General features: G+C 40.4%; 1 long non-coding RNA gene across 2 annotated transcripts in view; it reads left to right on the top strand.

Annotated features, from left to right (window-relative positions):
* Window positions 1-13,752, top strand: part of LOC309644106 — a 47,274-nt gene extending 33,522 nt beyond the window's left edge. For both annotated transcript variants that reach the window (XR_014254239.1, XR_014254240.1), the window contains one exon: window positions 10,645-13,752. This is a non-coding gene — a long non-coding RNA (uncharacterized lncRNA). The remainder of the gene's footprint in view (window positions 1-10,644) is intronic.
* The last annotated feature ends 656 nt before the right edge of the window (window positions 13,753-14,408 follow it).

Genomic DNA, 14,408 nt, shown 5'->3' with positions numbered 1-14,408 from the left:
TCCTATGTGTTGTGCAGTGCCAGCTCTTAGAAAATGATGAATTAATCAATAAAATGAACACACGCAACAGTCCCAGAAGAACCACCAGGTTTCTGGTTATCTGAGAGTTGTCTTTACAGAAGAGAATGTTAAGAGTGTCCCAAGTTCCCTTGGATGTTAACTAGACTTACCATGGAGATTATTTTGCAGTACATGCAAATATCAATCATTGTGTTGTACACCTGAAACTAATATAATGTTATGTTGATTATACCTCAATAAAAAAAATTACTCCTAAAAAAAAGTGTTCCAAGTTCAAAGGAGTTTTGTTTTGCCCTGACTCCTTAAGTAAATATTAAACACAAAAATGTTGAGGGTAGGGGAAAGTCAACGGGAAGGCACAGGAATTGCAGACACTGCAAAAACTGAGGTCACTGTAAAGCCAGACTCTGAAGTTTTGCATGACATCATTTCATTCTCTTAAAGGAGAAACCACAGGTAAAGCCAGTATCTCGGTAGATAGCTGATGCTCAACAAAGGTAAGGTCCCGTTTCTGTCCCATCTCTGTTCATTCCTCTGATGAAGTGCAGTCTACCTGCTCCCTGAATTCAGTCATTTCACTGCTCAACAAATGTTTATTGAGTATCTGCTCTTTTGCCAGGACTTTGCCAGGCTCTGGAGATACAATGGGGATAATGGTAGGTGCAATGATGCCTTCACAAAAGCATGCTGTCCAGCAAGCACTGATGTTCCCCAAAGATCCTTCCTGCCCTCTGTTCCCTTCTATACATTCTTCTTGGAAGATATAATTTATTTTGGTAGTTTCACCTGTGCTCTAAACACTGATGACTCCATCCCTATCTCAAATCTCCCTCCTGAGCTCCAGATTTGTATATCCAATGCCAATTAGCCATCCCCGCTTGGATGTCTCTTCAGCACCTTGAGTGCAACATGCCCATGGCTTACCCCATCATCTCCTTCCCAATGCCTAGTTTTTTTTTTTTTTTTGATCCCACTGAATTGACATTCACCAGCCCCTCATACTCCAAATCCTGGAATCATCAACTTCAGGGAGTATTTGTTGGGTGCCTCCCTTGAACCTTGCACTGGGAGAATATTTTGATGTACACTGTCTAATCTTTGGCTTTCTTCTTCTTCATACCAGCCTTTTACCCCTACTCCACCTTATCTGTCCTGACTTCAATCTGATCAGTTTGAGGGCTACAAAGTTTCTTTTCCCCCCTGAAGCTGGGGTCCTAATTAAAGTTTCAAAACCTCTTACTTTTATCATTCGAGTCCATCCAGAATAAAGTCCATGCCCAGCTTGTCATCTAAAGTTCTACACGATCTGGCTCTGACCCAATTATATAGCTCACCTCCTTCTCCCTTCCCCAGAGTCTTGCTCTCCAGCAACACCGATTGACTCTTTTTTTAATAGGTCCTTCTCTACCATGGTGTCTTGCTGGAGACGGGTCCATTTCCTTGGATGGCCTCTCTCCTATTCTATACTTTTTGAAATCCTACCCAGGCTTAAAGGTCCCCTATCTTTCCAGTTTTCTGGTATTTTCTTAGATTGTAGTAATCTCTGCCTCTCCTGCACTTCCAGAGTTGCTTTGTATTATGGTGGTCACGGCCGCCCCAGGAGAGCTTAGTGTGAAGTGCTAGAGGGGGCAGGCTCTATCTAGAGTCAGTCTGTCTGGTTCTTTTTCTAATTTAAAATAGGACAGTACATCATTGATCATAACCCCATGATCTCAGATGATTATGCCCTGAATCTATGGATGGAGAACATCCCAAACCAATGCACCTTCAGGAGCTTTGCTGCTTGATTTAGTTAAAAAGGAAAAAGTTGTTTGTAACACATAAATATCCTGTGAAAACAAAACAAAGCAAAAAATTTGGACTAAGTATGGTCAGATCACTGTGGGAGTTTAAAGAGAAAGGGCAGGGAGTGCATAACTAGGTTAAGGCAGTTTAGCCAGAGAGAGTAATAAAATGAGATGACTACAGCAGTGATAACATCAAGGCAGGTTGCTAAATAATTGTCACATTATTTGTTAGGGTGCATTAGGTAATCGTCCTATTTTGCCACAGCTGGTGTGAAATAGAGTAACTTGCTCATGATTGCTGTGGAGAAACACGATGGCATGGAGGCAGTTGTGGCCATAGGTAGTGTTAGATCTTTATCACAAATCAGAGGAAGGTTGATCCAGGGTAAAATTCAACAGGCTGCAAAAGCATAGAAAGCATAATTTGGACCAAAACAACACCAATAAAAACTTTACATTTTCTCAATTAATATTTTACCTTTTGAATTACATGGAAAATCACTTCAAAACTTTGATTTTCTAGTAAAGCAATGCTGCATGCCAAGAATACTGACATTTGAAGTTTATATAATGGAAAATAAAGCTACCAACTAAAGTAGGGGTGCCATTGAAACAGGAAATGTTTCTCACCTGAGGATGCTGTATTATTTGATTGTGATGGCAGATGATACCTGCTCTGTGAAGGTGTCTCTACCTCCCCTGCCACCCTGCCCAGGTGCTCTCTCCCTCCTCTGGGCTCCCACCACATTGTGGGCATATATCAAGTACAACATTTTTCAGACCTTATTTAATTGTGTTTTTTTGGTTCCCCTCTAGACTGAGGGCTCCTTAGGGATTTTCAGGCAATTTCTTAAATGTTTTTGCATTTTACCCGACAATAAAATTCTAAGTTTTGTTTTGCCTTTTTTATAATTACCCTTACTTTGGGACTTCCCTGGTGGTGCAGTGGATAAGACTCCGCGCTCCCAAGGCAGGCGGCCTGGGTTCGATCCCTGGTCAGGGAACTAGATCCCACATGCATGCCGCAACTAGGAGTTCTCACGCCACAACTGAGGAGCCCGCCTGCCGCAACTAAGACCCAGCGCAACCAAATAAATTAATTAATTAAAAAAAAACAATTACCCTTACTTAGTGAGGCAAGAGGGCAGAGTGAGAACTCAGAAGAAGAATGTGAGCCATTTCAACTGGAGTCCTCCTCCCCGGCCAGGAAGGAGTGAAAGGAAATACAGGCACCAAACACCTGAAAGCTCACTGGGCCTTTATGGAGGGGCGAGCATCTGCCAGGGATTGTTCTGAGGAGGGAAGATGCTGACAGCACAATTCTGTCGGGGTTTAACAAGGAAGAACTGTTCAGGACCCCAAACTGCATCAAACCATGCAGCTCCAAGGGCCGGGCCTCCCCTAGGTGGAGTCCAGGATTCCCCTTCTGGGTCACCGGGCTAGCTGCCTTTTGGTGTCAGCAGAAGAGCGGCTGCGCTTGTAGGGAGGAGCGGGGGTGTACTGCGAGGGCTCTACTCCCCCACCCCTCGCCGACCCCTCCATGCAGGTGTCTCTCTGCAGAAGAGACCGGGCTTAGTGTCTGCAGCCCCGTGTTTCATGCAAGCACCGCCAGCAGCCAGCTGGGTCACCTGGAGCTCTGAGCACGTTTCCCCATCTTCCTACTGGGCATTAGAAATCCCTCGCTCTCTCAGTCTTTAGAGAGGAGACCTGAGAGCCAATGAGGTGAAGGATGAGAAAGCACTTTGTACTAACATGTCTGATACCCCCCATTAGCTCTCACCCCATGAGCCAAAGCAAAGCCCTTTGTGAAAAGGCAGCTCTGCGTGGAACGGGTCAGACATTAATTATCAGCCATTAACTTCTTGACTTTCCTGAGTGACCTTATCTGAGAATGGGGTTCAAGGGGAAGACTGAAAGACATGAGTCCTGTGGTAGGGATGCCAGGTGGGGCAGGTTTGTCAGGCAGCCAGGATAAAGATTCCACTAGTTGTCTGCAGGAGGAGTGAGGAAAGACAGAAGAGACATTGGGTAGCATGGTGTTGGAGAGAGACGGAAAGGAACAGAAAACCCTCCCCTGCCTGGGTTGGTCCCTGGGCTGACCTTGGCCTGGAAGGGAGTAGATTGAGCCAGAGACCTCGCCTGACCTGGGAGCCTTGCCCAGGCAATGCGCTGGGAGCAGGGACAAAACCTGAGGCAATAATGGCCTATCATCTCTCCAATGAGAGCAAGAGTCAAGCTCTCAAAGAGAGTTGGTGGAGAGATTTACTGTGCCAGAGAAAGCAGACAAGCAAAACAGAACCTCGCCCAAGACTTCAGGCTGACAAAATGAACATAGGAACGTGGATTTCTTTCTGAAATAGGAGCTTGGCTATAAATGGCTAGACACGTGAAAGGAAATGGACTGTACAGGGAAGACTGTTCCCTTCAAGATGCGCGTTAGTCTTCAGACTACACCCCATTTTTACCTCCCTAAACAAGTGACCCTTCAAACAGGGTTTCTTGGTCTCAGCAACTATTGACATTTGGGGCCAGAGAGTTCTTGCTTGTGAGGGGCTGTCCTGTGCATTGTAGGTTGTTTAGCAGCGTCCCTGGCTTCTACCCAGTAGCACCCTTTCCCCAGCGTGACAATAAAAAAATGTTTCCGGACATTTCTAGAAATGTCATGAGGGTAACAAAATCTCCCCTGTCTGAGAACCACTGGCTTAAATGTTCTAAAGGACGTTCCTTTGTTACTTTGTTCAACTATTTCCTGATCTCAACGTTTGTTTTTTTCATCACTGGACTAAGTTTATATATCCTGCTTTACATAATTAATTAATTTGTTCATTTATTCGACCAAGTTCCCTCCTCAGTAAAGTGGCAATGGTAATAAGAAATGACATTTTGGAAATTCAAATGAGACAGTGTTTAAGCAAATGGTAGATCAACCATGTCTTACTTAACTAATTAGCACATTTGCAAAATTATTAAAAGGAGCAGTATAGAGTGCTTAATTGAAGCGCTGAGTTTGGAGTCAGAAAACCTGTAGTCTGGCCTCTGCCCACACATGTGGGCTCTGGCAACTCAACCCTCTAAAGCCTTAAATCCAAATGGATTTAATGTGAACATGTGTAGCACACCTACACAGGTATTGTCATTTTCTTTTTCCACTTTACGAAGCTAGACGCACACAGTAAAAAGTTTCCGCTAGGAAGCTTTCTGTGGAATAGTTTGTCTCAGTCTCAATAGTAATCCTGCATTAATTGCATTAAACACAGGTGGGGCTAATTTGTGTGAGGAAACCTGGAGAGACACGTAGGTATGAAAAGACAAAGAAAGATGTAAGACAGAGGCAAGAAATTTCAAAAGGGATCAGTTTGATAAATCATGTGTGAATGACTGCATACATGTTTATTAGAAACATGAAAATAAGACAGAAATACCTTCAGCAAGTGACTGAAACAGAACACAATTAGAAAAATACAAAACTTCACAAGAGGTTAAAACAGACTGACTTCATAGAAAATGCTCTAAATGTTCAACATAAAAAAAAGTAGGTGAATGTATCATATGGTACGTAGACACCTGAACAAGTTAACTATGTGCAAATTGCTTTTAGAAGGATTGATTTTAGGACAATTGGCTTTAGTCAAATTGGTTTCTTAGAAAACTGCACTGCTCTGGTGATTCTGGGGTTAGATGGTCAGTTTTTGAAGGAAAAAGGAAAAAAAAAATTAGGCAGATACATGAAAAGTAAAATGGGGCAGTGTTAAAGGCCAGGTTTCTGCCCAAATGCTACATCCCTGAAGGCGTAGCCCTTGACAGAGAGGAGACCTGGCCGAGGGTGACCCTCAGTGGAGGTCCCTTAGTGGAGAAGCCTTCCCAATCAGCCTCTCCGCCCCTTGCCCTACTTTATTTCTCCTCGAGGTACTCATCCCGTCCTGAGTTAGGTATTTATTTGTTTATTTACTTGATTGTCTTCTGCACCCCTCCCCCAAGCAACACACACACACACACACACACACACACACAAATATAAACTCTTTAGTCACTACTGCCTTCTCCAGGGCTTATCCTTCTTTCCCCTTCAGAACTCTTAGGTGCTGAGTATTGTTTATTTGTTTACTTCGCATTAGATCCTGGGCCACTTACACCCTGACCCCTGATCCTCACAACAGCTCTGCCAGGCAGGGATCACGTCACATCTTCAGAAAACTCACAGATTTAGTAGGATGGATTAAACACATTCACAATAAATCTTTTTTTTTTTTTTAACATGAAGCATCTGATGTTCAGAGAGGTTCAGAACCTAAGATCATACAGCTAGTAATGAGCCTCACTGGTATTTAAAGCAAGGTTGTTTAACTAAAATCTTTATAAAATGCCATCGTGCCCCAAAGGAGCAATAGCATCAGTCAAAGAAGGCCTGTCTTTCTGTTCTAAAATATCCTTGAACTTCCAGGAGCATTCCTTGTGAACTTGAGGTCTTTTCCATGCTTGGGTGCAGAGCAGAGCCCTGGGAGGCCCATGGAAGGTCACCGGGTTCAAGTGGCTGACCTGGCCAGGGAGGAAGACAACTGCCCAGGTCCCCAGCCCTGGGCTCCAGAACCTTTTAAAAAAATGCTAGATATTCCAATAGAAAGATAATGTGAGCCATAGTTAATTAAGAAATTTCTTGTAGCCACATTAAAAAAAGGAAAAAAAAAAAACAGGTAAAATTAATTTTAGTGGTATATTTTATTTAGCCCAGTATATCCAAACTATTATCATTTCAACATGCAATCAGTATAAAAACTAGTAATATGTTTTATGTAACTCTTATGTTAAATTAATTAAAATAAACTAAAATTTAATATGTATAGCTGATTCACTTTGTTATAAAGCAGAAACTAACACACCATTGTAAAGCAATTATACTCCAATAGAGATGTTTAAAAAAATAAATAAATAAAATAAAATTCAGTTCCTCAGTTGCTCCAGCCACATTTTAAGCACTCGGTAGAGGATGGTAATGGAGAGCACGGTGCTAGAGAAACATTCGCTGCTGGTGGCAGTTAGGAGGAATTCCTTTGTGAGTCTCCGTGTGTAATATCTCATTAAGTATTTCAGAGCCTCTCCAGCTTGGCAGCTCACATGCTTACACGGTGGCTCAGTGTCCCAGAAAACAGGGCAGAAACTGAATGCCTTTCATAACCTAGCCCTGAAAGACACATGGCGTCTCTTCTGCTGTATTCTCTTGCTGTCCATAAAGTTTTATTGGTACATAGCCATGTTCATTTGTTTACATATTGCCTGCGGCTGCTTTTGTACTACAATGGCAGAGTTGAGTAGTTACAGTGCAAAACCTAAAATACTTACTGTCTAGCCCTTGACAGGAAAAATTTGCTGACCCTGGTTGTAGAATAGCAAAATTTTGGATGGCATGGTGTGCTGTGGACTCCCAGTTTTTAAATAGCAGGGTAAAGTTAAGATGATGGTACCTTCTTGTCTTGGAGATATCCTCAAAGCAACTAAGAGAACAGAAAGCAGACATATAAACTCCATCTTTACCAAAAAGGGAAACATCTATAACCTTAATCACAATCTATGAGGAAATACAGTGGAGACCAAACAGGCCAAAGGAGAAACCAAGAGATTATACTTGTGTCTTGGACGTCACAGAGGAAGCTGGCAGAACACAGTTCTCCAAGGTGGATGGCCATCCTGAAGGGCAAAACTGACAATTCCTTACCGGGAACAATGGCACTATCATAAGTAGAGTTTTGGCAGGAGCACTCTTGAACTTGATTTGACAGCAAGGATAGTCAGGGATGACGGGGCTGTATCACTGGGACCCTGGCATATTGTAAGAGGAGAGGAGCAGAGAGCCGCTGTACTGAGAGCAGCACCCCCAAGCCTCTGTTGGCTGGGAAAAAGTAGAAGCTAAAAACTTACTCCCACAACTCTTCATTCCTTTGGAGGTGTGTTAGTCTCCTAATGTTGCCATAACAAATTTCTACCATCTTGGCGACTTAAAACAAGAGAAATTCATTCTATCACAGTTATAGAGGCCAGAAGTTTCAAAGCCAGGTGTTGTCAGGGCCACGCTGTCTCTGAAGTCTCCAGGAGAGAATCCTTCCTTGCCTCTTCCAGCTTCTGGTGGTCCTGGCATTCCTTGGCTTGTCATAATTCTAGTCTCTGCCTCCATCTCCACATGACTCTCTTCCCTGTGTCTCCAAGTCTGTATGTCCCAAATTTCCCTCCCCTTTCTTTAGTAAGGACACCAATTAGTGGATTTAGGGCCCTAGTTCAGACTCATATCATGTCAACATCCTTAACTTAATTAGATCTGCGAAGACTCTATTTCCAAATTCATAGTACTAGGGGTTAGGACTTGGACATATCTTTTGTGGGGGACACAATGCAACCCACTACTGAAGATATGGTGGTTTTAAAACATGGCCCCAGGGCTTCCCTGGTGGCGCAGTGGTTAAGAATCCGCCTGCCAATGCAGGAGACACAGCCAAGGAGGAAGACAACTCTATCAATTTGTCTGTTCTTGAGATTTCATATAAGTACAGTCATAAAATACTTTTTTGTGTGTGTCTGACTAATTTTATTTAGCATAATGTTTTCAAGGTTCATCCACATTTTAGCATGTATCAGAACTTCATTTTTCATGGCTGAACAATATTCTTTTGTATATATATCACATTTTGTTTATCCATTCATTTGTTGATGAACATGGGTTATTTCCACATTTTGGCTATTGTAAATAATGATGAACATTGGCGTACAAGTATCTGTTTGAGTCCCTGTTTTCAATTATTTTAGGTATATACCTATGAGTGGAATTGTTGGATCAATATGGTAATTCTATGTTTAGTTTTTTTGAGGAACCACCAAGCTGTTTTACAGCAGCAATGTACAAGGGTTCCAGTTTCTCCACACCCTCACCAACATGTTTTTGTTTGTTTGGTTTTTTGTTTTAATTATTGCAATCCTAGTAGGTGTGAGGTGGTGTCTCTTTGTGATTTTGATTTTCATTTCCTTAATGACTAGTGATGTTAAAGATCTTTTCATGTGCTCATTGGCCATTCATATATCTTCTTTGGAGAAATATCTAAGTCCTATGCCCATTTTAAATTGGGTTGTTTGTCTTTTTGTTATTGAGTTATAGGAGTTATTTACATATTCTGGATATTAAACCCATATCAGATATATGATTTGCAAACATTTTCTCCCCTTCTGTCGGTTGCCTTTTCATTCTGTTGATTGCATCCTTTGATGCACAAAAGTTCTTAATTTTAATGAAGTTCAGTTTACTTTTTTTCTTTTGTTGCCTTTGTGAATGTTGGTTTTACAATGACTATTTGTTGACGTTAGGTAAGCAGAGTGGGTTTTGGTGAACACTTAGATCTTTGATCATGACTAGACTAGACTAGAAAAACTCGTTTATGGAGCTATTTATGGATCCACAGCACATTCACTCTGGATGGCTGAGGAGTCTGGAACAGAGCAGATGTCACCTTTGTCTCATCAAGGAATGCTCTTTGGGACCAGTATTCTTTCAATGAGTCCCAACTGGCCTTCATTTATCTAATGCTGACCCAATTATGGGGGAAAATTATCTCCAGTCTGTTTTAAATCCTCTTTGAGATTCCCTCTTATCCTGAACTTCTTACCTTCTCAAAAATACCTAAGCACATAGAGAATGAACAACGGCTAGTTTCTATTTTACTCTTCACCAGTTAAATAAATCTTCTAAATACCTTATCAGTTTAAATTAAAACTACTGTTTTCTTGTATCATCAAGAGGACATCATCTGCATTGTATAACCAGTGAAGTCTTTTCTTTTTTTTTTTGTTTTTCAGTGATGAATTGGCCTCATTATTCTAATGCCTATAAGATACATAATATCATTAGTTTTATGGTTGCTTTTTCTTCTCAAAGATAACCTTTGTGTTTCTTTTATTTTTCAATTTCTGAAGTGTACAAAAAGTATGGGCAATAACGGATAGCAGTTGTGTGCATCTGTGTGCATTCAGATAAAAGCATTTTGACTCTATGGATGCAGGTGGATTCTCCAAGTACACCAGAAATATAGAAAGTCATCTTTGCCCTTTCTGAACTTCAAATATAATTTCTTGCCACATCTAGGAAGCAAAAACACACTTGCAAAGTACATCCGAGAACCTATGGAAATATTTTGGGGGCCAATTCCAGATATGCTTTCTTTCAGAGTAGATTTAATTTGTGGAAACTGATGGTACAATGCAACTGTTACAAAAGTTTGAAGACAAATTTGACATGAGTCTCATGATTTCACTACACTCACATTCTCATACAAGTGATATCCACGTGGAAGAAGTGGTCTGAAAGAGCAGACTTGGAAAATATTTAAATAAGCCATTAGTCCTGCCAACTCAACACTAGGGCATCTTGACCGCACATTTGGAAGTACAAGAAACAAGTCATAAACCTCTGAACTCTGGGAATGATTACATCTGGCATGAGAAGATGCAAGGCGGGGCCCTTCAAGCCAGCCACAGCTGATCTTCAGGGTGTGTTTCCAGACTCTCTGGGAGGGTAAATGGAGCCAAGGAGTCTGCCCAGCCATTTATCAACAGGAAGGGAAGGTCAAGGTGACAAGAAAGGGTAACAGATAATGGGACAGAGTGGGCACAGGAGTAAAACACTGCCAAGGACGGCTTTGTGCAAGGTGGAGTGGGATGAAGCAGAAGGAAGGAGGAGGAATAGAGCTTTTCTTCCTAGAGCCACGCAGCTAAGAATGAATGCGGGTGTGAAAAACTGGAGCTGGGGTTCCAGAAATTCTCTTCTATAATTCTGTAATTCTCCATCTTTACTGTGTTTCAGAACAACCTGCAGATCTTGTTAAAATACAGATTCTGGTAAAGCTGGTCTGAGGTGGGACCGAGGTTCTCCATTTCTAACAAACTTCCAGGTGATGTGACCCTGCTGGATCCCCTTTGAGCAGCAAGGCTGTAAATTGAAGACAAGGTAGGAAAAGAATTAAGAAGGAAATGAGGGAGGGCTGGAGGGTCATAAACCCCCATACTTTCCGCAGGTCATGCCATGGGACCACTTCCAGAGGAGGTCCTTTGGATTCTTGGGCAACTGAATTTCCTCAATAGGGTCCATGACAGAGTTCCCTCTTGTAAGAATTGTAGCCTTTTATTGTTCTTGAATCTGTGTGACAAGGGTAACAGAATGTTGGAGTGGTGAAATCCTTGAAGCAGAGACATTGGAATTCCAAGGAAAGGCTGGAACAGAAGAAGCCACATGAAATCTAAGTGTATAAGTGAGCATACGTAAGACATCCTAGGGAATGCCTAGAAGCATATTTTTGGGGTGAACCTGATAAGAGAGAAATATGTGACCCTCTGAGGAACCGCGTGTTTGCGGCTCAGAAGAGTCAGCATTGGGTTGCCTGCCTCAACAACTCACAGAGAAGAGAGTGTAGCATCCATCTGCCTTTTTCCCCCTCTCCCTCCTCCCACTCTGATGCTGGAGGAACTAGAAGAAGGTGGCTGCAAGAGTATTTGAAAGCCAGACTTTCTATTTTTCCTTCTAAAACGTATATATATATATATATATATATATATATATTTTTTTTTTTTTTACTGTGAATTTGTACATTTGTACCTTTTACCATTTTTTCAATTGTGTTTATTTTTTTTATTGATTTGTAAGAGGTCTTTATATATGTTAATACAATTACGCCTTTCTTGTACATATGTGTTTAAACTTTTAGAGACCTATGGCCTTCAAAGGTGCAGATACTCCTACTCTTTGGCTCTTTGGGCATCAGTTCTGTGGGGCATTAATGTCTTGTTTGGGGTCACCAGTGTCCCATGAATACTACTGCTGCGTAATAAGCACCCCAGACTGAGTGGTGGTTGAGAACAAGTGGAGATTAAATGGGTACCACCAGCAAGTGGCGAATTAAAGATCTCATGAATATTTAGTGTCTCATGAAACTCTGATATGTCACATGCCACATGAATATTTAGTGTCTACTTGGGCCTTCCATCCATTCCAGTCTATGTTTAGCACACGAATGCTTTACTTCTTTTTTGCCCAGTGCTTCTCACATGATACCTATTTCTATACCTAATGTCATCTATCTTCCTTAGTTATTTGTTTCTCTAATTTTTTATTATAACTTTGAATAGTCTTTTTAAAAAATAACAAACATTTATTACTCTCCCCAAGGCAGTTTGCAAAACATTTGGGAGTCAATGTAGGAGGCCCACTAGGTAGAATTAAAAGGCTTCTTTCTTTCCTTTTTTTTCTTTTTTTTTTGAAGTATAGTTGATTTACAATGTTGTGTTAGTTTCTGGTGTACAGCAAAGTGATTCAGATATATATATTCTTTTTCAGATTCTTTTCCATTATACATTATTACATGTATTGAATATAATTCCCTAATTCTCTGTGCTATACAGTAGGATCTTGGTGTTTATTTTATATACAGTAATGTGTATCTGTTAATCTCAAGCTCCTAATTTGTCTCTTTTCCCCCCTTTCCCCTTTGGTAACCATAAGTTTGTTTTCTATGTCTGTGGGTCTATTTCTGTTTTGTAAATAAGTTCATTTGTATCATTTTTCTAGATTCCACATATAAGTGATATCATATGATATTTATCTTTCTCTGTCTGACTTGCGTCACTTAGTATGGTAATCTCTAGGTCCATCCATGTTGCTGCAAATGGCATTATTTCATTCTTTCTCATGGCTAATATTCCATTATATATATTATATTATATATGATATTATATATATTTTTTATATATAAAATTTTAGACATATATGTATACCACATATTCTTTGTCCATTCATCTGTTTTTGGACACTTAGGTTGCTTCCATGTCTTGGCTATTGTAAATAGTGCTGCTATGAACATTGGAGTTCATGTATCTTTTCAAATTAGAGTTTTAGTCTTTTCCAGATATATGCCCAGGAGTGGGATTGCTGGATCATACGGTAGCTCTATTTTTAGTTTTCTGAGGAACCTCCATACTGTTCTCCCTAGTGGCTATATCAATTTACATTCCCACCAACAGTGCAAGAGGGTTCCCTTTTCTCCACACCCTCTCCAGCATTCATTATTTGTAGACTTTTTGATGATGGTCATTCTGACTGGTGTGAGGTGATACCTCATTGTAGTTTTGATTTGCATTTATCTAATAATTAGCGATGTTGAGCATCTGTTCATGTGCCTTTTGGCCATTTGTATGTCTTCTTTGGAGAAGTATCTATTTAGGTGTTCTGCCCATTTTTTGATTGGCTTTTTTTGTTTTTTTAATATTTAGCTGTATGAGCTGTTTGTATATTTTGGAAATTAAGCCCTTGTCTGTCGCATCATTTGCAAATATTTTCTCCCATTCCGTAGGTTGTCTTTTCGTTTTGTTTATGGTTTCCTTTGCTGTGCAAAGGCTTATATGTTTGATTAGGTCAAAAGTCTTCTTTCTTGAACTAAAGTTTCTCTCCTATTCTTGACCAGGTCTCTTGTTTTGAGCCCCAGAGAATATGGCAGGGGAAAACAGCAGCATTCTTTCCCAACAAGGCCCAGTAAAGCCCACATGTTGAGCTGCCTGGAGAGTTTGCATTTTCTGACGGCAAGATGGAAGCTCTTTGGAGTCCATTTTGAGGCCATTCTGGCCCAAACCTCACTGAAAAGCATGATTGTTCAGAAACTGCAGCACAGTTGTGAATGGCGCCAGATTCTTATTGTACACACCTGCACTCTTAAGGTGGTGGAGAGGTGGGTGGTGGTAGCCCTACTCAGTTATGTGTTAATTCTGTACAAAGCAAAAACTAATTGAGATAAAAATCAGAAACATAAATCCCACCTTACAACATTTGTGACATCCCATATAATTAATGGACAAAAGTGAAAACTTAAATTGCACTCGTAAAATGAAAATAGTTATTGAAATAAACTTTACTCCCCCCATTTAATAGGAATCATTAGGCTTTTATTTTACATGGAAAAGGGGGATCAAAGGCATTAAAGACCCATTATTTAAAGTCAAAACAATGTTTTATTGGGTTTTCATGAATTAAAATAGATCAAGGTCCTTTCAAAGTTCAGAAACAAAAGTGAATAAATTTAGGAAGAGGATGTAGCACAGAAGAGAAGAAAGTTAGTATCTTAGAAGTTCTATACTTAAAATAATAGTTCTTTGCCCCTCCTCCAACTCTTGTATTTTATAGAAAAACAGAGATGAATCGTTTTCATTAGCTAAGTATATTCTAATGTTCTATTAACTAAATGGAAATCTTATTTTAGTCCCTGGTGGAATAATTTAAGCTAGTATTCTTTATGTGGCTTTGCATATAAATATCTAACTTCAGAATTTTAACCAAGATCCAAATCAAACAAAAGTAGTTAATTTCATCTTTCAGTAAGACATTGTTCAACTAACACACAGGTGTACTCTTTGGAAAGAAACCAGCTAGAAAATACTTGAAACTGACTGCAGAGAAATTCCCAGAATTTACTGAAGACCATAGGTCACAGTTTTAATTACTTAAAGAGCAATTTATTCAAATAGCCGGGAGGGGTTTAATCTCAGCTGAAAATATTTGGGTTGGTTCCATTTTAGTTTCACTTT

The sequence above is a fragment of the Balaenoptera physalus genome (genome assembly GCF_965194825.1).
Source record: "Balaenoptera physalus genome assembly, chromosome: 15".
In the NCBI taxonomy this organism is placed as follows: Eukaryota; Metazoa; Chordata; class Mammalia; order Artiodactyla; family Balaenopteridae; genus Balaenoptera; species Balaenoptera physalus.
This window is presented reverse-complemented; position numbering and strand designations above follow the sequence as displayed.